Raw genomic sequence first — 24,307 nt, 5'->3', positions numbered from 1 at the left:
GGAGTACTTAAGGTTAGTGGCAAATTATTTTTTTTTTCAGATTTCTGTTTTTATTCATGTAAAAAAAATCCTTCTAGATACGGATGCAATAGAGATGTTATGCCTTGATATTTTTTAGCGTGAATTGCTTTATTTTTATAAAAGGTTGCGTTGAAATTTTACATAGATTAGTACACATTCCTACATAATTAGTGTCTGCTAAAAACTGAACATACATACATATATGACTATTTAAATAATGGTATATAGTTAAACAAACTAATTCACTCAATTTTGATTAGTTACTTTAGTGAAATAATTATGAGAATAATGGATACATAGTAAATAATTATTTTTGTGTTGAACTAACCTAATTAGTGTGGTTATCACAACAATCGCGGTGGGAATAGAGAATGGGATATGAGGGAGGATCATAATTTCATATGCAATCTCTTGATATCATACTTTTGTTCAAAGTTATTTGCAAGCAAAGTTGTTAGTTCAGGTGGGGATCGAATTTAAAATTTTCTAGAGATTAACAATAAACTCTCAAAAAGTTGGACATGTAAATGGTATTTTGGGGGGCTATTGTGATATTTTAATGATAGAGCAAGATATGTTTCAATCATAGATGTTATACTAAACAAAGTTGTTAGCGTATCTATGCTATTGATTAACATGTTGGTATGTTATGATTAATTTAAGTGGTTTTTTTAAGTATACATAGTAGTTGCTCGTGAACAGGTGTTCAAAAAACAAGAAGTAGGCATGGCTCGTTTCAGGAGCAAAACAGAAACACATAAGAATAAAAAAAAACTGGTGGACAAAAAAAGGTACGTTGAATGGTTAGTGGTGAAGTAACTATAAACTCGGGATATTGTGTTTTAATAGTAAATGTTAAAATTGAGATTCTCCTTCGTTATCACTTTGTGATGATTATGAATGTTTGTGTAGAAAACACTAGTATCTAGGTGCTCGCCATGTTGCGTGGCTTCAGTTATGAAGCAATTAGGTTCAGACGCGGGCAGAGAGAAAATAATGGAGGTGCAGAACATGGGATTTGGCTGGCTGCAATATCTACCTGAATGGGCTGTCAACCAAGATATGATGGTGGCATTAGCATCATCATATAGTCGGGATGAGAAGTCTTTGATCGTCGGAACAAGAAAAATTCCCATATCGGTTCAATCCATTGCGCGGTGTTTTGGACTACCGTACCATGGTAAGCAATCTCCCAAATAAAATAGGGAGAAAAGACAAAAAATTATCCACAATAATCTTGTTGAGTATATGTTTTCGATAAAATTAGCCATTAAAGATTTGGACTGCATCGACTCATTTTATGTTTGGCAGGGAATAGTTTCAAAATTCCAAAAACACCAGCAGAGCACCGACTTTTTAACAGCTTCATAGGAAAGACACAAGCAGATTTGAAAAGGGATGTTATCACATGCTCGATGCAGTCTGATGCCGATAGAATCAACTTCCGGAGACAGTTCATCATGTTGATAGCGAAGTGTTTGTTCTTTCCCTCGTCAAAGGCCACCATTTCAGACATACATATACGGGCTACCACTGATGTATTGAACCCAAGGAAGATATATTGGGCGAGGTACATTTATGATTTTCTAATTGAGGGAGTTTTGAGGTTTCAGGATGTAGGGAAGAAGACAGTGGATAGATGTATGTTCGCATTACTGGTGAGTCGTATATCCCTAACCTTTGATTTGTTGTTTGTTATTCTATAGTATACCTTGTTTATAGTAATTACTATAACTTTCAGATTATATATCTCCATGCTAACAAGAATGGAGATTTAGGAAGATATAAAGGGAGAGAACCGTAGATCAGAGACTGGTCGCTTGTTGATCTGAAGAAGATGGATGAAGAGGAAAGCACATCTCACTTGGTGAGGCATATGATAGATATATAATCTTTTAATAGTGATAAGTGTGAAAGATATGTTAATCGGATCACTTCTTTTAAGCTCTAATGAAAATAAAACTTATACTTTGTCCACTGTAGGGGCTTTTAAATTTAATTGGAAAGATGTCTGGGATATAAAAAAAGCACAACCGTGTATCAAAGAGAGGATGCATTAGGAAAAAAAGAAAGTCTAATAGAAAGACTCATAAAGAAGCTCCCACGATAGATGAAACTGAGACTGACATACCGGTTGGTCATGCATCACCTGCTAAATTTGATGAATATCCTTCCAAAAAAAGGCAATTCAATGATTTTTCAGTTTTGTTATAAAATTTTATTGCTCTAACATGCGTCTTTTTAATAGTATTCTAGTATGAATATTTTTTAGTTTTTGCGTCTTTTTAATCGTATATAAAGTTTTACCATGTATAGAGTAATTAATTATTTATCTAATTTTAGAAGTGTGATATTGATGCTGTAGCTTGTAGATCTATCTTTAAAAAACTGTTGGAGCTACTTATCTTGAGCATGGCAATAGACCTTACACATGTAAATACATCTTTTTGTGTTTTAGTATTCACTTCATAAAATAATAACTTTGAAAACTATGTATCCTCTCCCTTATATGCATAGCTAAACACCCTTTACTAAGCTACTTTGGTTTTAATGTGCAACATGGATGACAGTTTGACGAGCGTTTTTCCAATTAAATAAAGATCTAAGTAATGCCAGTACTAGTTACTTTAAATATTATTTCAAATAGCTAATTTTCATCTTATTAGTTTGGATGTTATGTATGCCTGACACCTGATGTTATCCGTGTGGCCTTATGGATGTTAACTGATTGGAATTACGGATGTTATTTTCCATTCTGTACTTTACTCGGCACGAATCAGCCTTGGGTAAACTTTCGAATTAAACTCATTTATATATTTGGGCGTACTAGATTTACTTGATCGGGTTATATTTGTGCTGGGTGACCTTTTTATTATCACTTACAGTTGTTCAACCTCCAATTTATTTGAACAGAAATTGTAGCCAAGATTCACAAAACGGATGCATTGGGGGTGGATAAAGTGTGTATGAACAAGACATGTATAGAAACACCTACAGGGGAGGAGACATTGGCCGACACGCCAATGGTAAATTCAACAGATGATAATATTATTAAAGGGCCTTCCGAGGAAAGGCAAGTTAATGATTTTTCAGTTATAGTATGAAATTTTAATGCTCTAACCTGCCACTTTTTAATAGTATACTAGTATAAAATTTTTTTTATTTGGGCATCTGCGTTAACATAATTAATCATTACATTTGTTTGTATATAAAATTTTATCTTCTATAAAGTAATTTTAATATTCGTTACCTACGTATAATATTGTGCTTAGTTGAGAAGGATGGCAACATTAGGGGTTGTAACTTGTAGATTTATCTTGAATAGGAGATCGAATAGCTAATATTTATCATTTTAATTCGGATGTTATGCATGCCTCACACCCAATGTTATCTATGTGGCATTATGGTTGCTAACTGGTTGGCACTGCGGATGTTACTATCTATTCTTTACTTTATTCTACATGAAAAAGCTTTGGATAAACTTTCGAATTAACATCATTTACACATTTAAGCGTACTAGATTTGCTTGATCAGATCAGATTTGTGTCAAGTGTCTTTTATTATTATCATCTATAGCTGCTCAACTTCCAATTTATTTAAACAGAAACTACAGTCAAGAGTCCCAAAACAGGTCCATTAGGGGGAATACTGTGAGTATGAATAAGACATGTACTAAAACGCCCACAGGAGATGAGACAATGCCTAACACACCTGTTGGAAACAGAACAGATGATAATGTTGATGAAGGACCTTCAAAGAAAAGGCAAGTTAGATGAATTTAACAATAATACGAAGTATTGATAATTATAGTAAGTGCATGACATTTTATCTCTGACTCTTTTCTGCTTTTCAGGTGGAATGTTTAATCAATAATAGATGTTATCTATCTAATCTTATGCTGGTTACACAACTTTCTTTACTTTAGTTTGCACTCAGTTAAGAGTACTTAATTGTTAAGAGCACTTAATTGTTAATGGATGTGCAGGGAATCCGGAGAACTTGCAATGGTAGTGTATGTTGCGCCAGAGGACCCAATTCAATTTGACTTTCCAATCCCGTCATTCTAGCTTGGTATCACTCAGATGCACATACCGGACTCAACGTCGGGATCTCCGGTAACAAACGAACAAAATGCGACTCCAAAACCTAAAGCACCAGAAAACATAAGAAAAACAAAAGATATGGTGGACACACTAATGCCATCTGGGGGTGCTACAAGGCCTACAGGGGATGACATGAACAGGATATATAAGTGGGCGACAGATCGTAGGGGTGCAAAGAATGCCACGCTCGCGTGGATTCGCAATGGTGATGATGTTCAGCTGCATCGAGCGGACCTTCAATCACTGGGATGGGTTAGAAGAGTAAGCGATACGGTAAGTGACGATTGGATTTCTGCCAATAAAGAATTTTATAAAAATAATCACGTTGTAAGTATAGTTTCTAAACCAACAGAGAATCCTTTCGTACAAAAGTTTTGGTTGTCAGAAGTAACAAAACCCAATAAAATTTGTAATCGAAGTATTTAAACCTCGGGTTGTCTCTCAAGGAATTGCAGGGAAGTATGATTTGTTATTGGTTATGGAAAAAGTATATTTTGTTTTGGGTTTTTTAAAATAAGGAATAAGTAATTTAAATGACAAGAAAAATAAATTAATAATTAGAAAATCTCTTGGCAAGGTATGAGAGCTGGAAATCATATCCTAGTTATCCTTATCAGGTGTGATGAGAATTGGATTTTGCTCCCACTTAGTTAACCCTTACTAAATAAAGGAAAGTCAAGTGGACTAATTAACTTAATTCCTCAAGTCCTAGTCAACTCCTATGGAAAGACTAGCTTTAGAGGGATCTAAATCAATCAGCAATCCCAATTTCCAATCAACTGCTGAGTTTGATAACTCAAGTATCACCAATTACTCAACCAAAACCAAAAGAGAAGAAAATCTACTCGAATGAAAATAATTTGGATTAATTAGAAGCATCAATAACATAAATTAAAGAAAGTAATCATAAATCTGAAATACCTCAATATGTATTAATTAAGAAAATCAATCCTAACATGGAGTTCATAAACCAAATTGAAAAGATAAATAACAATTAAATTAATAGAATAAATAAAAGTAGAAAATAAATTAAAGGAGCATTGAACCTGTGATTGAAGAGAAGTAGCCTAATCATAATAGAAATCTTAAATTCTAATCCTAATCCTAAATCCTAAGAGAGGGGAGAGATCCTCTCCTCTCTCTAGATAACTACATCTAAAACCTCAAATTGTGAATTTGAAAGTTGTGAATGTTGTATCCATGAATGGATAGATTCCCCCACTTTATAGCCTCTAATCTATGTTTTCGGGGCCAAAAACTAGATCAAAATAGCCCAAAAATTGCCCCCAGCGATTTCTGGTACGTACAGGTCGCTGCAAAGTCACGCGGAAGCATCGTCCACGCGTTAGCGTGGATTGGATTTTTTCCAGGTCACGCGTCCGCGTGATCTACACGTGCGTGTCGCCTGGCTTCGGGGCAGCTATGGAAAATTATATATCATTGCGAAGCGCCGGATGTTAGCTTTTCAACGCAACTGAAACCGCATTATTTGGATTTCTTTAGCTCAAGTTATGGTCGATTTAGTACCAAAAGGTCAGGCTGGACAGCTTTAGCAGTTCCTTCAGTTTCTTGTATTCCTTCCACTTTTGCATGCTTCTTTTCCATCCTCTAAGCCATTCCTGCCCTATAAACCCTAAAATCACTTAACACACATATCAAGGCATTGAATGATAATAAAGGATAATTAAAATTGACAGTTTAAAGGCCTAGGAAACATGTTTTCAATATATCACAAGATTAGGAAGGAAAACATAAACTCATGCAAATCATATGAATAAGTGAGTAAAGAATTGATATAAACCACTCAATTGAGCATAAGATAAACCATAAAATAGTAGTTTATCAGTAAGACCAAACAAAAAAACCGTAATCAATTGGTGAGTGTGTTCTGCATTAAAGTGCTATGAAATGCAATGCGTTTATTCTATTCAGGTGGTTGATTACTGTTGTGCCATGTTCAATGGTTCGAGCAACGCAATGTTCTGCATGGATTTTTACTGTATTCTGCCGAGACTAATGGTTAGTGCAATCTGTCCTTACCCACTTAATATTAATTAATACCCATAATTGCCTCAGTGAAGGATACTCTTAATTATTTTGTTAGGTGTTTAACTAATCCAAAATGGGTTTGCAGGCCCTAATATTGACTGATGATAATGTTGAACGATGTGCCGGCACGAACACTGGTTTTGTTCCTGTTCTTAACAGCTTTATGGGCCGCGGGCAGCACTGGTTCGATGCGGGGAAGGCGAAACAAATTAAATATGTAAGTAATTCATGTACTTACTTATCCACACACAAAATCTATTTTTCATTACAAGAATGCGAAAAAAAAACTATATGCTAACATGCTTTATTCAACGATGAAGTGGTTTGTTCCAATCTGTCGAGATGATCACTGGTGGCTATATGTACTCCACCAGCATACTGATAACCTATGGGTGTTAGACTCCATGCACAATGACCCACACTCCGAGTGCCGAGAGAAAATAAATATGTAGTAAGTGAGAATAGATTTGATGATGCATATTTTTTCGGGTGTTAGGTATTGCCTTTCATGTATTTTTTTTTCCTAATTTTTTCTATCTGGCTTGCCGTAGGCTTTCTTCTCCAAGAGTTGGCAGCAACTGTAGACCCGAATGTAGTATTCACAACTGAGGGCTATGAGTGTTGCTATGAATCAAGGCTCCAAAAACAGCCAAATGGGTAAGTCTAGATATGAAAACGAAGAAGGGTTAAAAAAATTAACCCAAACAAAAATTTTAATATGTTGGCACGACTTTCGTTGTTTGTGTTGCATAGGTGGGACTGTGGTGTATATGTCATTAAATGGATGGAAATGTGGGATCCAAAGAGCTTGGCAGAGGATAAATTGAACATGCCTATTTGGACGATGGTTAGTGAAATCCAAAACATATGCCGATGCTTATTTGCTTATTTAATAATTGATAAATAACTCTTTTTGGATGAAATCTACTTATGATGGCTGAATTTATATTTGCTTCTTTAATGTATTTTATACCAAACACATATACATCTGTTTGTCACCATAGGCTCAGCTGCAACAAATTCGGAAAGAAATTATAACTGACATACTAATTTGCAAAGACAACATCTCTATGAGTGTGGTAGAGGGTGTACTCAATGTGCCATGTCGTCATGTGGAGGATAGGGGAAAGAAGAAAAATATTGAAGACCCTTGAACGAATCCAAGGACAATATCACTGGTTCGAAGCGCGGAACGGGCTAAGAAAGCTAAACGGAACTATAAGCCATAAATTGGGATTAGAGTTGGTCTGTGTGTGTTTTCTGTTAATTTGATTTCAGAATTTAATGGTTGTTATCATGGAATACAGATGGATGTTATTGGATTTAAACCAAAAATGGGTGCATCTTTTTTAAAAGGATACCTATACTGGACATCAGGGTAAATATATCTACAAACAATTAATTAAGACTAGAGTTGCTGTGTGTATTTACTATTAATATGGTTGCAGGATTTACTGGATTTTATCATGAAATACTTGCGAATGTTTTTGGATTTGGACTGGAAAAAAAAAGAATTCAATGTCACATTAAAAAATTATGTATGAAAATAATTGTTTTTAAATTCTTAGTTTATTTTTTTATATGTGTTTGGCTTGTTTTTGCTCATAACGAGAAGACGTTGATTGAAGCTTGAACTTTCTTTCATATATCTACTGAAAAATTTTTTAATTGAACTTTAAAATTATCCATACTTAACAGCCAGCTAAAAATATCTATGCCCAAAAAATAAATGCTCGATCGTGGATGTTATTTTAATAAATTAGAGGATGTTATTAGATGTAAACAAAATACATGCCTGGATATGCCTTTTTTATGTCTACTTTTTTAAATAATAAAATAAAGACCTTATTGTGCACAGATACTTTTAAAATTCAAGTTTAAATTTCATGTAATGCACCAAATTATCATAAAGAACAAATTATCAACTGAACATTTATTATTTTAAATATTAGTAAGAAATAATAACGGTAAAAAAGAGTAAAAGAAAAAAAAGATTGTATATTAGTTGCCCAAGTCTATTATTATATTTTGTTTAATAATGATATATGAAGTTGTAACAAGGTAAAATAAAGTTAAGTATATTAAAATATATAAAACCAACCCAATAAACCACCAAATCATGATAACATAAAAAAACGTTGAAGCATGGCCAAAGTATAAAGTAGTTGCTAAACTCTAATGCTTATGATATGTAGTGTTGTTAAACTTCGAATCTTCCAAAAATGCTTCCTGTGGAAAAAAAATTTAAAAACAAAACAAAGAGGAAACAATAAATAAATGGACATGACATTGATGCTATGAAAAATACACTAGGTACACATACACAATTGTTCGGCATTATGGAATGAATTCAATAGTGATATGAAGGAACCAGAGTGCTTAGCCAAATTATCTGTCATTTCTACCCCAAGTCTGGTGGACGTTGGACGACCTCGAGTAGGAACACGACATGAGCCCTGTAGCTCATCCATGCTAACGGGACACTCATCACGCGTATGTGAGTTAATTTCACTTGGTACATGTGCAGCTTGATTCTCGGATTCCTTGTGTTCTTTGAGCTTGTGCCGAGCACTGTCCATGGCATCACGCAATATAGCAGCAACCTGTGGAGTAGTCACGAAATCCTGAGCGATGTTGTAAAAAGCAGAACACAATTCCCTAAAAATGGTCATGCTTTCATCAAAACGGTCTATGTCAATACTACTCCTGATGTATGTTTGTCTCCAACTAACATTCGTACTCCATCGGGATAGAATGTATTGTGAAGACACTATTGTTAAACGAAAATGTAGAAGAACAGCAAGAATATGGCAGCATAGAATACCATTTGATTGGAACATAAAGCAATCACATTGAACTTCTGATGACTGTGAGCAATACACGACTTGGTATTTGCTATACACTAACATGTCAAACACCATCTTTTGTTGGTCAACTTCACAAACTATACTTGTGCCATGATGGTTGATTGAGGAGATGTCACAATCGGCCTTTTTTTATAAATTGATCCTGAATGTCTCGAAACATGGAGTTTGTATATTCTCTCTGGAACTACTTCTCTATTGGTAAGTTGGAAACATAAGGGATAATCCCCCTTAAATTAGCAGCGTCACACTCAAGCTCCTTTTGCTCCTTGTCTATAACACAGTTTTGGTATTGGCGAACAAGTTGCAACAAAGAGTTCTTACTATTTAAGAACTTATCGAAAACTGAATGCATGCTCTCACTACGCTGTGTGCTCCTCATACCAGCCCAGAATTTGTCCTTGAAAATACTGACACCCACATGTGTCGGTCAGCAAACACATCTGCCAATGAATAGGAAAAACAAAAAATGCAAAAAAAAAAAAATAGCGTAAGTTAACCCATAAGTGCAACATGCATATTGACTATAAAATAACATCTATAAAGACGCCACACAGAGGCAGCAATAAACCGGAAGATTATACTACCGTTTAGCCAACTAGAATTGTGGAGGTCATACTCTTCAATAAAATCGTGCCAATCTCTCTCAAATGAGTCCTTAGATTTGGATTCAAACACAATCCTCTTCATGCATGTGTTGAGCTGATCGAAACGACGGTAACCTACCAGCTTGATTGATATCTTCTTTAGGATATGCCATATGCACCATCTATGGCGTGTGTTTGGTAATGTGGTCTCTAACGCAGAACGCATCTGCGGGGATTGATCTGTTATAACACATACGGGGGCCTTATCCATGCACTTCAACCAAGTACAAAAAAGCCATTGGAATGTACGAGTGTCCTTATTCCGCAATAATGTACACCCAAGAAGCGTAGACATCCCATGGTGGTTGACACCTACGAAATACCCAAATGACATGTCGTACCTAAACAATGGAAACATAAAAACATGTAACGTAGGTGTAAAATCCAAATGCCTTAGCTGAAAAAAAAATCTAATTAAGTCGAACAAAAAAAATAATAATTTGGTACCTATTAGTCTTGTAAGTAGTGTCAAACGTTACGACATCACCAAAATATTCCCATGCAGCTCTACACCGAGCATCAGCCCAAAACACATTTCTAAGGCTATGGTTTTCGTCCACACCTATTTCAAAGAAAAAGTTCAGATTGAACTCCTTCATCCGTGAGAAGTGCTTAAGTAACTCTTTTGGATCCGTCTCATCTCCAAAAATGCATAAGTAACGGCTAATGTAATTTCTAACATCCTTCTCCGTAAAGGTGAGGTTGGCAAGGCCACCGGCGGCATTGGCTAGTGCCTAATACGTCTTACTCGGTCTAATGCCAGCTTGGTCGTTTTGCTGTATCAGGTCCTTCACATGCATACTTAGCTGACGGTTTGTTGAGAACATTCCAGATAGCTTCAAATTAAGCAAGTGTGAGTGGGATACCTCTACTCGAGAAATTCTCCATTGTCCTATCATCTTATCTAATGCCAAATAGCAACGGGCTTTGTATTTTGTTGAGGCCACCATTTTCCTTCTCTTGGGTGCCTTTACACGGGATGTGCAGTATCCATCTCTGTTACAATGCAAAGCTTGATTAACAACCACCCTCTGACCGTTTCTAGTCTCTCAGCCGGTGGTTCTTATTTTGATGACAAAACCAGTCCAAGCCGCATATCGGTAATAATATGCACGCGCATCTTCTAATGTGCCAAAGCACATTTCCTCCTCGGGCTCTAGCTCCTCGTCATGAATAGCTTGGTTTATAACCTGAAACAAAAAAAAAGAAGAAAAAAACAAATGAAACTCTACCTAATAGTTAACTATGCAAAAGTGGCTAATTTCACTATCGAGTATAACAAATAAAACACACTACGGTAATTTTAGGTGATAATTTCGTGCCATTATGTATGTTAACGTGGATGTTAACTTCGTGTAATTATGGATGTTATTCATATGAACTTATTGATTGCATAAAGTATGAACTTTATACGAATGTTATGCATATAACTAAAGTGCCAAAATTGACAGTTCACTAAATAGTACAATATAAGTATAAATAAGGATACAATTAGTATCATACTTGAAATGTAAGACCCAAGACTTTTGGAAAGGTCTTATTTTGAACTAATTTCAAACCATATATCTATTTACAGTTTTAATTTCATAAATTATCTCATTGAAGGTAATTAAAGGTAGTTTTGATTAATTGGATTTGAAATAAATTAAGATTTTCATCCAAACTCTATAATTATGGATTATTTTTCTATTTACAACTTAAAGTTCTAGAAATCCAAAAATAATGAGTTTGGGCTATTTAAATTAAGATTTTATCTAATTCTACAATTACTGAGTTATTTTATATATTTAAATTGTAAAGTCGATAGTTGTGAAATAATAAGGATTTTTATATGATTTGAACTAAATAATGAATATTTTAAAATATTAATACTAATATTTTGGAAAATGAAGAAATTAAGTATATTATTTCCAACTATTTGATTTGGACATTTTATTGAAAATAATTTGTAAAATTGATGAACAAATAGTATTTTCTATATACAATTAGTGTTGGATTTAAATTGAGTTTCAATTACTATATTATCCACAATTTTATTTGAAATTACTAAAATGCCCCTAGCCCTAATTTTCTCAAAAACCCTAACCCATTACCTGGTTTCCCAAAACCCAGCAGCAGTGACACACTTTCCCTTCCCCCAACTCAATGCGCACCAGCAGCTGCTGCCAAAGAAAGAAAGATACAAAGAAAGAAAGAGAGAACAGAAGGGGAGGACCGGAGGGGAAAGAGAGGAGGAAGGAAGGGAGGTGGCGCCGGTGGGCGTCACTGCTACCGTCGCCGCCGTCGTGATGCCGCCAGGAGGTCGGAACCGAGGAGAGTGAGAAAGCAGTAGCACCGAGAGGGAGAGGTCACTGTTGCTGCCACCGAGCTCGCCGCCACCGCTGCCAATGAAGCCCTCGCCGTCGCAGGTCAGATCTGAAGCGCGAGAGGAGGCCGCGAAGGAGGAGCCGCGCCACCCTTGTTGCCCGAGATCGCCGCCGCTGTTCGCCGCTGCTGGATTCTGTTGGCGCCATCTTGCCTCTGCCAGCGAGCACGAAGAGAGAGAGATCGGACAGAGAGAGAGAAGACTCACGAGGGAGTCACCGTAGGAAGGAGTTCGCTGCCGCGTCCCGTTGTCTGCGCCGTTGTCATTCATCCTCCCTGCTTTCCGACGCCGTCGCCGTTCGCGAAGAAGAGAGGGAGCTCGCATTGCCATTAGATCCACCGTTCCTCACCGTTTCTGTCGCCGCCGTCGGTGCCTTGCTGTTGCCGCCGCCGCCGTGGGGAGATACGCCTCTAAGTTTTTGGCCATCGGAAAACCTCGTCGCCGTCGCCGGAAAAACTCTGCCGGTAAGGGTTTATGTTGGTCTTCGTTTCCTTTGGGTTTCCGGAAGCTTCATTGTCGCTGTATGTTAGTTTCAGCTATCGTCGCCGGAGATCTGGTCGCTGCCGCCACTCGAGGTGGTTACCGGGGCTGCTGCTAAGCCGGTTCAATGAACGCTGCTGGTTTTTTTCTTAGTTCGGTAAGTAGTTGTGTTTTAGAAAACCCTGCATTAGTATCCTATTATGTTTGGTTATAAACTCTGAGGTCTTGGTAACGTAGGTTCGAGTTCTGTATGTTGCGTGTCACTTTTAAGTTGCTGTGAGTATTGCGAAAGTGATCAGAGACCGAGTTGTGGTTTGCTGTTGATTTCGAGTTGAGACGAAAAGGACTCAGTGAGGCGTTTGGGATATGGTTTTGCATCTTGAGGTAGGGGCTTTCAATACAAACTGATTTATTTTAAATTAGAAATTGTTATAAATGGATATGTTGTACAAAATGTATTTCTGGTGGTTATGTGAGTCTTATGAATTGTCTGATTTTATCTTGAATGAATATGGTTGCCTGTTTGATTGAAACAATGTCTGGTTTTGATAAATTGGAGATTTCTGGATTGGTTGATCTGAATGATTTTGACAATTTGAAAGTTGAGTTTTTGTTTTATTGGAAACTGATTTGGTCTTGAACCTATTGGAAAGAGTTGATGATTGGTTTTGTTGGGACCCGAAAAGGGTGGCAAAGTCCAAATTTTAGGGGAGATGCTGCCGAAATTTCTATAAAATCAGATACTCTAATTAAAATGAATTTTTTAAAAAGAGAATGAATTATGCTTTGACTTGAATTACGGATATATGAAATATGTTTGAAGTCTTTTATTAAGAAAATCTTTATACTTTGAATGTAAACTATTTTTGAAAAGGATTAGGTGTTAAAGTCAATTTGAAGATGAAAATAATTATATTTTGGAAGTTGATTAAATAAGTAAATTTGAAGAAGTTTTAATGGATTTAAAAGGAACTTGGATTTTGATTAACTAATTTCACTTTACGACGTTTTAAGAAAAGTTTGAAGTATTTTAGGAAACTTTGACTTAGTAAAACTGAAACAATTTCCGAGCCTTTGGAAAAGGATTTAAGAATGAAACTGAAATTGGTTTTCGGTTTAAATGATTTGGTTTTGGTTTAAGTAAATTGGTTTTGAAATTGGTTCGGAATATTTAGACACATGACTTGGTTTTGGTTTAAATTCAATTTTATTTAGTTAAAACAAGAAGTTAAGGTTTCGGAAGTTTTCAATGAATTTAGGGAATGAGTTAGGTTAATCTCCCCTAAAGTCTTGAGACTCTGCTGAGGAATTTTATGACCAAATCCTGATTTAGAAATGAATGATTTTGAGTCTTTCAAAAGAGATTTTGAGTTTGGCCTGGTTTCATGATTGTTCGGAAGTGTTGGAAAGAGGTGGGAAGTGGCTCCATTTTGAAAAGTAATTCTTGACAAGATGTGAATTGAATAAGTTTGTTATTTAAAAGAAAATGGGCCAAGAATGAATTTGAAATCAGTTATTGAGCCTGATTGATTGTGGATATCATCAAGATTGATGAGTTATTGGTTGGTAGGCGTAAGGCCCGGGTTCGTCCCGCTTATGCTGAGAGATTTGATAATTGACGAGATTGTTGATAAGTCGCTTGCGCCTGGCAAGGACGGTGGTTAATCCCGCTTGTCGAGGTTGCGGCGCCCGCGTAAGGATGGTGGTTAATCCCGCTTACTTGTAGATGTGAGGTCGGAGGCAAAGTATCCCGCTCACATCCTTTCGGATCACAGGAGTGTGCAGGCACTGACATTCTGGACCGTGTGGCGGGCACGTTATCCCAGAGGGTTCCCATTTATACGTGACCGAAGGGCAACATTCCCATGGGAATGTGTCGGGTTGGCAATTGAACCGACAATGTGATATCACAGCCAGTAGGACAGGCATTCATCATTTGCATCTATGTGATATTGTTTGGGTGTGCATATTGTATTTGGGTTGTCTATGTGAATACTTATGTTAACTGCTAACTGTTATACTTGTTGTAATTGCTCTTGATTGTGCTTGAACCACATTAATTGTGATTGTGTTTGAATTGATTGGTTTGTGATGAGTTGGTTGCTGATTGAGCTGTTTGGGCCGGGGGCCGTGTTGGATTGGATGGGCTTGAGGCCGTGATTGGTATATTGAGTCCTAGTTCTGTATAAAGTATCTGACCGATTCAGTATAGACTTAATGAACCTATGCTTGGAACGGGATGATCATTTATACCGCGTAGGTAACTGCTTTCATGGTTGCGGTCTAGGAAAATCTTTTCAGACATTTTCTTTAAGAAAGGAAAAAGGTTTTGTTTTAGAATGTTTGAGAAATTTAGCAAGTCTTCAAAAAGGAATTTTCTGGATTTCGAATGTGAACCTATGGTTTTTTTGGGAAGACTTAAGACGAGTAATGATCACTGAACTCTAAGAGTGATTTTATCTTTACGTATCTTGTTATAGCAATTTCTGTAATCCTATAGTGAGAACAAGCGAGGACGACGTTCTCACTCCCCTACAGGTTATTCCTTTTCAGGATATGGAAGACGAAGCTTCAGGAGAGTTATGTTTATTTTCTGTTTATTCGGTCCTTTTGTATTACCGTAGCTATTGTTTTCCCTCGCCTTTATCTTTATTAAGTTTGTAAGAGGGATAGAAAATTATGATATGTATATTTGTAAACTAGTGTGTGTGTGTGTATATATATATATATATATATATCTTAAGGTTGTATCTGATTTGTTTGTACATGTATGTTTTGATTTTCACGAAAAAGAGTTATCGAAAGGTTATGCGGTTTTAAGTTTTAAACAGGCTCATATTTTAATCTTAAATATTATAAGAGTCGTGGTAATACTCGAGCAATCAGAGTGGCGCAGCCGGAAGCGTGACATTTTGATAGTTAGGGTGTTACATGATACAGCGAACATTGTATGGCTGTGCTAGTGGTTGAAATAATAATAATAGAAATAATAATTTTTATATAGACATAAAAACATGATATGTCTGTTTTTATTTTTTCTTGTCTAATAAAAATTTGTCGATAAGTAAAATAAAATATTCCAATCTTTTAAAAAGACAATATAAAAATTTTATAGTTTTTTATGGATTAATGGGCTGATCATGATAAAATAATTTTTATATATTTATTTATTTTGAATTTTCTAAAAAAATTATTGTTATTAAGCAAATTAAAATAAAAAAATCTATAATTTGATAACTAATTAATCATAAGAAGAAGGAATTAAAAGCATAATTGATTATATAAAAAATAACATAAATATTTATTTAAATAAATATTATTTTCTTCATCCACATATAAAAAAAATAGCATAAACAAAAATTTCAGCATAAACACAATGCAGCAGAATCAAATCATAAACATCTCAAAATAAGAGAAATTTCAGCAGTCCAGCAACAATGCAATGAAGCATGCACCATGTGACCATCAACAATTCAAAATCAGAAAATCAGCAACCAGAGTTACCAATCCAAAATCAGAAAAAATCAGCATAAACAACTCAATGTAGAATCGTGGCAATGTTTCTATTTTGAATCAATAACAGCAAAACAACAATTCACCAAAATAACAAGTACAACAGATTGAATTTAAAAATTAATCTCAGCAGAATTAATAAATTAAATAATTAAATTTATAACTTATCAACGACAGAATTCATCAAATTTCAGAATCATCAATAATATCTCAAAATTCAAAAAATTCAAAATCATCAATAATTTCAGAATCATCAAATAAAAATTCCAAAAAATAATATCTCAAAACTCAAAATCATCAATAATACATCATATGCATATTCAGAATAAATTTCAAATTTCTGAAGAATAGAGTCATAGAGTCAGAGAGAGTTAGTCTGAGACTTGAGACCTGAGGGTTGAAAATTTAAAAAATTTGGCCACATGGAGATGAACTGTGAGACACCACACATAAAAGAGAAGCAGAGAAGAAAAAATGACGCCGACGAGGAAGGGAGAAGTAGAAATGATGAGGAGGGGAGAAGCAGAAACAACGCAGGGGAGGAAAGGAGAAGCTGCGTCGACCCACGACGAGGAGTGAAGAAGTGGCGACGACGACCCACGATGAGGAACAGAGAAGCGGTGACAACGACCCACGGTAAGGAGCAGCGAAGCAGCGACAGAGACACAAAGAGGGCGACAGAGAGAGAGACAAGGGAGAAGGGTTCGGTGATGACAAACGATGCAGAGCTGTGGGGGCTGCGGTGGCTACAGGCTGGGTGACTGTGGGTGGCTACGGTGGCTAGGGTTTTTCTTCTTCTTTCAATCCCAAACATCCTTCAGTTTCAGAGAGGAGAGGCCGAGAGGAGTGGGAGTGGGAGTGGGTTGGGGGTCTTGGATAGGGTATCGAACCGGAAATTCTTTAAAAAAATTGATCGGTTCTAGCAGCTCACTGGTTTACTGTCGGTTCAACCGGTTCTCTGACCGATTTTTTGCTAGACGGTTTATGGGGCTAACCAAACCAGACTAATTACCAAAAAAAATTTAAATACTACAAAAAAATACTTCTTATTTTAGAGATCAACATGATAAAAATATTTTTAAAAATTAAAAAATATAACAAAAATAATAAAACAAAAACTAAAGTGCTAAAATTGGCAGTTCACTAAATAGTACAGTATAGGTATAAATGAGCGTAAAAAATACACAAAAAATAATCCGGATTATTACCATACCTCATCAGAGCTAGTGTAGTTTTTCACATTCTCGGAAATTGATTGACTGACAACAATCTCGTCGGGTGAGTCCGTCTGCTGTTTAAATTATTCAGCACCTTCTGCCATAGATACTGTATTAAGGTCGAATTCAATTGCCATACAAATTGCAATGATAAAGACGATTTCTTGTAAAATTTCTTGGCTTATACACTATTGTGCTTGCAATGGTGTTATTCTTGTGATTTTTGAATTAACATGATTGAATTAACATAAGGTATATATTAGGGTAGGTGTAAGACCCAGATTTTGAAAATTTAATAATAAATTATTTATGATTTATTTTATTTATTTGAGAGCATATTTTCAGAAATTTTTGTATTAATTAAGTACTTTCTTATTATTGATTTAAAGTTTTAGTGATTTAAAAACAGTGAGGATTTTATATGCGCTAATTTGAATAATTAGATTTTGAACATTATTTTATAATTTTAAAAGAAAATTAATTTGATTATCTCTAATTATTGAATTTGAGTCTTTATTTGAAAAATAAATTATAAGTTGATAATTAAATAGTATTTTCATAGATATTATTATTTGATTAAATTTGATTTCAAATTATTACTCTATTACCTTCAATTTTATTGAAATTACTAAATTATCCGAAATTCTCAATTTCAAATAGAAAACCTTAAATTCCCAATTCCAAACCCTAATTTTACTAACCCTAATCCCTTCTACCCAACCCACACACACGTAACCCCCTCCCTTCACACTCGTTCACCCCCCAATTAGCCACGTTACCCACTCCTTACCGCTATTCACTCACCATCACCATTCCCTTTTTCCTTTTATCCCCACCCACACCCACGCAACAAAAGAAAGAAAGAAATCAGAAAGGGAAAGAATGGAAACTGGGGGGGCTTGAGGGGAAAACAGAGATCAGAGGGAGAGTGTGACGGAACAGAGGAAGGAGGATCGCCGGGCTGTGCTGCTCCCTGCGCCGGTTGTCATCGCTGCCGCGAGAGCTAGAGAAGGAGAGAAGTAAAAGCGCGAAGACAGAGAGATCAACGGAGACGTTCACGCTGTTCGTCCTTGTCACTGCCATGCGTTGCCGCCGCCGCCGTTAGTTCAGCTGCCGTCGAGCTCGCATCAACCGTCGCCATGGAAACTGCCACCATCATCTCCAAAGCCGCGTCATCGATTAGGTTAGGGAGAAGGAGAATCGCGAGCAACCAGAGGAGGAGAAGAACGCGTGGTGGTGGGTGTTCTCTTAGCCATCGCCACCACCGGAGTCACAAACCAAGGTGGAGGAGAAAGCCATCTTCCCCGTTGCTGTTATAGTCGTCCGTACTACTGCCGCTGAAGGAAGGCCGTTCAGTCACCCTCATCAAGTTGCATGTGGCTGTTAGAGCTCCTTGTCTCTGCTCTGATCGTCGGAAGTCACCGACGAAGTTTTGGTCGCCTCATTCCACTATTCTTTTGAATTCCGTAAGTTGCACTCATTCCAAAAACCCTCACTGTTACCATTCTTTTTCATGGTTGTTGAGAACCTTGAGATATTAATGTATTAGGGTTGTGTAAATGCCGCTGCAAATTGTTCGATGATATTGCTATTGTGGAGAGTTGTTGGTGAGGCTAATGCCACTGCTGTTGCTAATCCGGTTTGAGGCTGTTGCTACTGCTGCGAGTTAGAACGAAGTTGGGGTCACGCCTAACTTTGTGGGTTTCGACTAACTAAGGTAGGGGATTTGTTTTAAAAGTAAAGGTTTTAACTTATAAATGCTACTAAAATTAAATGAGTAACTGCAAATGGTTCATGGTTGCTTTGTGTGAATAATTGACGGAATTGAGTTGAATTATAACTGTAGTTGGTGATTGATTTGATGATTGTGCGTGTTGAATGTTGTAAGGGATAGTCTATACAAGATATGTTACTTGCAGCTGTGTATACTGCTTATGATTGATGGTTTATCATGTGTTTGTTTGTTGAAAAGTGTATAGTGAATTTTTGTTATGATAAAGATGCAGAAAAGTGAGTTTGAGTTATGAGTGGGCCTTTGCAACAAGGGGTAAATTAATGAATATAAACTCTTAGAGCTGTGTTGATTATGCTAGAAACTTTAATTAGTCAAAAGAAAGGTAAAATTATGGTTTTAGATGAATCCTAGGCTTGAATATAGGATTTATAGGATTTGGTATGTGAGGTTGTTGGAAATGTTTTGTGCAGAATTTCTGCAGAAATATGCATAATTGGCAGTAAAACGAATGATTTTCTGGGAGCAGTCCAGACCAAATTTTTAGATGATATTATTTTTCTGTAAAACTTTAGTGTGTGTTGAACATGTCATAAAAATTTCAGAGAATTTGGCCAAGCGGTTTGGAAGATATGATTTTTTGAAGTTTAGTGGTTGCTGCAGATTTTTCTGGTTTTCTGGTTCTGCAGTACCAACTTTCAGATGCTATAACTTTTAATTTAAACAGAATTTTGAGTTGATTCCAAAAGGATTTTAAAGATCTATCAGTCTATTTTAAATGAGTACAAGTTTCATGTTCATATCTATTTTGTAGACTTAGATAAGTCACTTGGAAAATCAGTTGTTTGCTGGAAACTCTGAACTGGTTTGTGAAAACAGGGCTGTGTTCCTAAGCTCATAACTTTTTCATGTGACATGGTAATAATCTGAACTTTAGTTTTCTGGAAAGCTGAAAGAGTCTTGTCTAAGTACATAAATTTTGAAAGGCAATGGATGAGAACTGGATTTTTAGTGAATTTAACAAATTTACTGCTCACTGCTGTTTTTCTGCAATGATAGCAGAATTTTAAAACATTTGTACAATTTTCAGTTATGGTCGGAATGCCCCAGAACCAAGTTTTATTTTTTAAACCCGTGATTTTACAATAACTAAAGGGATTAAAGAGAGTATAATGACCAATTAAGAATGTTTACCTGGTAAATAGTTAAGGAAAGTTTGAACGTTGTTAAAGCTGAGGGAACCCGTAAGGGTGGTTTTAGTGCTATTTTAGAGGAGATTATGTCCGAATTTCTATAAAAGTTCAAGGAATTAGTTTAATAAAAATGTGTAAGTTGCTCCTAAGAAAGGTTAAAGTTAAAGACAATGATATTGAGAGATAAAGTGAAGAAAGAAAAATGAGGAACAAGGAATGAAATAAAAGTTGAGAATTATATTGAATGGGCCTTGTGCCGAACTGCTAATGCGAAAGTGCCCGCCTAATGGATAGCCTGAGATTGCTAATGCGGGAATGTTCGCCTAATTGATAGCACTGTTCCTTACTGTGATACACATTGAAATGTTATTATAATGAGGCCTAATTGACACGGGTAACCGTGATGCCAAGGTGTCTAATTGACACAGTAAAGGGACCATACTCGGGGTTCACTCTGAGTAACGTCGGGTTGCGGGTAGACAACCGACGCATGAGCTCATGGCCTGCGCTAGGAACAGACATGCATCATCTTGTTTGCGCATTTACATTTGATTGTGTTTGCTTTATTTTATTTATTTGTGCTTGTGCTGTTGTTTTGGTGATGTGCTTACGTGCTTTATGGATATTTTACTTGTGTTGTGATCTTAATAAAGTAATTAGGAATGATGTTTATGGATAAGGAATTGTTAATGTGATTGGAATTTTGTTTAATTAACGTGAATTAAAGGAAGGAACTTAAAACTATTTTAAGTGAAATTGTTTTTATGATATGAATTAGCTATTTGTATTTACTCTGTTTAATGCGGCATTCATATTCCCTACTGAGAACTAGTGGTTTGTTCTCACCCCAAAATCTTCCACCCTTTCAGTGACAGGTTCAGAGACTCAGTTTGAAGTCGCGGGCGATTAGGAGTTTTATTTAAGTTTATGTGTTGAGTTGCTTTTATAGAATTCCCTCGCCCTTGTTTTTTTTTTATTTTATTTTATACAGAGGGATAGGAGTTGTAACTGAGTTTCTTTTGTATTCTTTTGTAAGATATTTATTATTATTAATAATTATGTGACTAGTATTTTTTTTGAGATCTTTGATATATGATTTTAAGTAATAAAAACAAAAGTTTTCGGCTTTTTCCTAAAAATTGAAATGCGAAATCGAACTAAAGGCTCAATATTAAATAGTAAATAAGGAAAACAGGTCAGTAACACCTTGCTTTGGTACGATCATGACGTGCTGAAAGTTAGGGCGTTACAGTAGGTTTCATGTTTCATATCTCCAATAATTGATGATAAATACCATAACGGACAAAGAATCAATTGCAATTATTTAATGTAATTGATATTATAATTACCGTTCTTAATTATTATTATTATTAATCTTTAATGTATTCTTATATATAAAAATCAAATTATAAAAAGGAATATTAAGTATTGATTCCAAAAATGCCTAATAAAAAGGGGATATGATTTTATAATTAATGTCATTAATTGGATTTGATAAGAATATGATAAGTGGAACGATAAGAGAGTGGGATAAAAAATAAAACTGTTATTAAGTGATGTAAATGAAGTAAATTACGAAAAGTTTTGGCTAATTATGGCTGAAAAGTTTTGGTTACCAAACTTTTCCCTTCTTTGACTAATTTCAAGTGTGGTTGAAGAATCAAAGGGTCAGTGTAGTGAACCTATTATGTTATCATAATCTTACACTTTATATTGTTACTACTACAAGAGTGTATTGAACCTATTACATTACTATAATCTTCTGAAAAACTTTTAGTGATACTGCTAGCATTACATTGTTTGTTCATTTCCCATTTCTATAGTAGTAATTATATTATGGACAGAGGTAAGTAGTGCTAAGCATATCTCTCTATAATCAAGTAATATATAAAATATAAATAAACACACCAAACATAATTATATTCTAATATAAATCTTAAAATCTCATCCAAATTAAAAATTCTACATCAACCAAAATATTATATAATCTCATCCAAGTCTACACAAGTCAAATAACAAAAGAAATATCCAAACAAGATTAATAAGTATGCAGCAATTATTAGTATGCAAATAAATAATAGCTAGAATAATAAGCAAGCAGCAAGAACAATAATAGCTAGGCAAATTCAATAACTACATAGCAAAAAATTTAATAACACCTAATAAAAAATTAGCAAAAGAATTATTAGCAAGAACTGAACAATTATTAGCAAAAAGTTTAACAACTCAACAAGAACAATGACAACAACAACAATCACTAACAAATCAACAAGAGCTATAAAGCAATAACTACAAAAACTAAACAATTATTAGTAAAAAAACTTAAGTAATCAAGAACAATAACAGCAAATAAATTGAATAACTACAAGAACTGAAAATATATGCAACAACAACATAACAATTAACAAGAAGAATTAGAAACAAGAAGAACAACTAACAGAGGAAGAAGAAGAACAATCAGCGATGAGATGCTGAAGAACTGAATTGAGTAACAGAGTCACAAACTATACCTGAACGCCAGAAGGAATGGAGCTAGAGGCGAGCAGGTCCGAAAGCGACAGCAACGAGAGGCAGAAGACGACGACAAGGCAACGTCAAAACTCGTAGAGTGGTAGACAGAGGAACTCGTAGCTTCAAGCTCTAGGAGAGGAAGGGGACACACCATCGGAGAGGGCAAAAAAGGGTTAGGACAAAAGGGGTTAGGGTTTTTTATTAAAAAAATGAAAACAAGATGGAATAAGGAGAGGGATGAGGGCAACCTACCTGGACAATTGAGGAGAGACACAAGTCTGGCGACAGAGGAAGCAACTCTGTTTGAGGCAACGAAACACAATACAGGTGAGTTGACGCAGACTTTGGGGAGAATGGAGGTGGGCAGCGCTGGCGGAGGGTGGCCAGAGGGACTGCCGGTGGTAGTTGCAAGGGAGAAGAAAGGAGAGAATGGGAGAGAGAGAGAGAGAAGAGTGTTCTCGAAAGTGAGGGGAATGGGCCACGCATTTTGAATTTAGATCAGGTTTACCATCGAATTTACCGGCGGATAAATCCGACAGTAATGCATTGCGTATGACCAAAACGTAGCCTTCTATAAATTGAGCTTTATCGGCAGATAAATCCGCCGGTAATGCTCGTGCCAATTTTTCTTTTTTCCCTCTAAATATTACCAATGAATTTACTATCAAAAAATCTAATCCGATGGTAACTTTTTTTCCGCTGGTAAATCCATCGCTAATGTTCGACGCTAATTCAGATGGTATTTAGCATTTTTCTTGTAGTGTTTGACCATTCGATACTCTACACTGTGACAAATGCTATAGTTCTTGATGGCTAAGTGAACGGACTTTCTACTGTATAATTTATGACCAACTCTTAGCTACACACAACCATCAATGTTATAGTCATCAACGCTCCCAGATCGAAAGACATCAGTTTCACTTGCATAGCATTTAGGTCCAATGTTGAATAATGGCTTGGAACTTATGGTGCTGGCAAGATATGTTGTGAGAAAGTATAATACTATAATTGAGTTTTTGGGCCAAATTTCGTATTGTCATTGTTATCACTATCATTATTAGAACCAGACTGGACCATACCCACTCATCTTCTGACTCAGACTCTTCGAAAATCAAATTAGTACCAAGTTCGGGTATTGGGAGAGAAGATCAAATTCTCATGGGGGATTCGATTCTTCCTGCATGGCTATGTCCTGCCGCACAACTCATTGGAATTGACCATGAGAAGAAGATCTACCGTCAATGTCTACGTACGAACTCAATTCAAAGCTCCATCACTTGTTCAATCACAATCTTTTCATGGAATTCGAACATAGCTCGCACATGTTCATCATCCTTTAGTCAGAATACCGTATACCAAATATTTCACATGGCGTCCAATGAACTGTACTGATACTCAATTTTTTGAACATGCTTAATTCCAAACAATCTCATATTGATCAAAATCAGATTTTTAAGTTCTGTCAACGAATACAATCACTAAGTATGCCTAATAATAAAATTACTGTTTTCAAAATGTGCACCATTATTTTTATGTACTATTGTTATATTCAAATAAACAATAATTATATGTTCACTAGCTATTTTGTGAATTTGTCTTTGTAAAAAAAAGA

The 24,307-nt window shown here is 35.7% G+C and overlaps 1 long non-coding RNA gene across 1 annotated transcript; it reads left to right on the top strand.

The window, feature by feature from the left end:
* LOC107609717 lies at positions 17,982-21,166 on the top strand. The gene is made up of 3 exons (XR_001613250.2): positions 17,982-18,725; positions 18,809-18,976; positions 21,054-21,166. It is a non-coding gene; the product is annotated as an uncharacterized LOC107609717 (long non-coding RNA).

The sequence above is a fragment of the Arachis ipaensis genome, chromosome B07 (assembly GCF_000816755.2).
Source record: "Arachis ipaensis cultivar K30076 chromosome B07, Araip1.1, whole genome shotgun sequence".
Classification (NCBI taxonomy): domain Eukaryota; kingdom Viridiplantae; phylum Streptophyta; class Magnoliopsida; order Fabales; family Fabaceae; genus Arachis; species Arachis ipaensis.
Note: the sequence above shows the minus strand (reverse complement) of the source record. Positions and strands in the feature narration are given on the sequence as shown.